Genomic DNA, 1,733 nt, shown 5'->3' with positions numbered 1-1,733 from the left:
CCCTGGGAGAGGGCGAGGGGGAGAGGCCGGAGAGCGCGGACCGGGATGGGGGCGCAGACAGAAAGCGCGGACGTTGCGCTGGACCGAAACAAGGATGCCGACCAGGATGCGCACGACCAGGCGGGGACGGACAGGACGCAGCACTCACGGTCCTGGCAGTGGTGTACGCCACCCGCGGGTCCTGTCAACGGAGCGCTTCACTCTGGCCGGTGGGTCACCCACTTTGTCGCACCCCGAAATCATACAGGGATTTTCGCTTCCCCCACAAATGGCTCATGGGCGAGAGAGAAGCCAAGTTTTATTATTTGGAGAGCATTTAAAAGTCTTTTGTCAGCTGCTAGGACCTGAGCGGCAAGCACCCCACCCCTGCCACACACGACAGCAACCCCTCCCCCACCAAGCGCACGCACGCGCGTTGCGCCGCGCTCGCGGGGCTGGAGGAAGTGCTGAAAATGGTCTGCGCGCCCGTCCCCAGAACCACGGTTCTGCGCGCCCCTCACCCCCAGCGCCCCCCTCCTCCGGTGAACTGTTCGCGCTGCCTCCAGTGAAGACAGTTGATTGATTCAGAATATCTAGGACATCCCACGGATACTGGCCCCTGGATATTCGTTAGTTTTTCTTTAGGAAAAACAAAAAAGTTTTGGGGAGGAACAATCTGTTTCCTTTGAACACAACCAAGCACCCAGTTTAAAAAAAAAAAAAAAAATCACGGGCTGGGCTGGTGGCGCAGTGATTGAGCGTGGACCCAGGAACCAAGAGGTCCCCAGTTCTATTACCAATCAGGGCACGTGCGCATCTCCAGTAGGGGGCAGTCAATCCATGTTTTTTCTCTCATGTTTTTATCTCTATCCCTCTCCCTCTCTAAAATCAATAAGAAAAACGTTTTTAAAAAAGAATACATTATGAGATTAAAATAATCTGCATGGCACTTACTATGTGATTTTTAAATTTTTAAAAAATGAGTTTACTCTCCCACACTGCTGGAGGCTAAGACCAATAAGCAGTTAACACACAAATGGGAGAAGTCCATTAGAAGGCTGATGGACTTTGATATTCAGCAAGGGCTGAAAATCAGCATAATATTGCCTGCTGCTGGCTGAATTGCTAAAGGCAATCCCCTAACCTGATAATTCTTTTATTGTTTACCAAACTTTGCCATTTATATGTCTGTTTGCTTTGCTAAAGGGCAAATGTGTATTCTAGTAAATAAAAGGCAAAGGGGATGGAGAAGTCAGAGAGCTTCTCTGCTAGAGTGAAGCCTCTGCCTAACTCCCCCATGCATTCTAAATTTATATTTCTTGTCTAGTATATCCATTTGTGTGCAGCCCCTTCTCCAGACCTTGAACCCTAGCTGCAAATGGATGCAGCGTTCACACCATACAAGTACAAAACCTTTCAAAGCACTGCTTTTTGGTTTTATGAGTTTTTAAAAATCAGACATAGACTTTAAAATGCACCAAATGGGAGTCATAAATGAGACTGGCAAACCTGTGGTGGACAATTAGACATGAGCAGAGCAAAGACTATATAGGCAGGGTACAGAAGGACACAGGGCAGAAAGCCCTGGGTGCCTAACAACTGGCAAAACTGGGAAAATAAGGACCTGGCTTCAGGGTAATCTTTCCTCCTCTAGCATATAGCTGGTCATGTGGTCCAGACCCTCCCTGACCTTTCCTCCCCTGGCCTGTCACTACTCATGTGGTAGATTCCTCCCCCCTTGGAGGTGGAGCTGG

This window comes from Myotis brandtii, unplaced genomic scaffold (genome assembly GCF_000412655.1).
Source record: "Myotis brandtii unplaced genomic scaffold, ASM41265v1 scaffold193, whole genome shotgun sequence".
Taxonomy (NCBI): domain Eukaryota; kingdom Metazoa; phylum Chordata; class Mammalia; order Chiroptera; family Vespertilionidae; genus Myotis; species Myotis brandtii.
The sequence above is the reverse complement of the archived record's forward strand: the minus strand, read 5'-3'. Positions refer to the sequence as shown.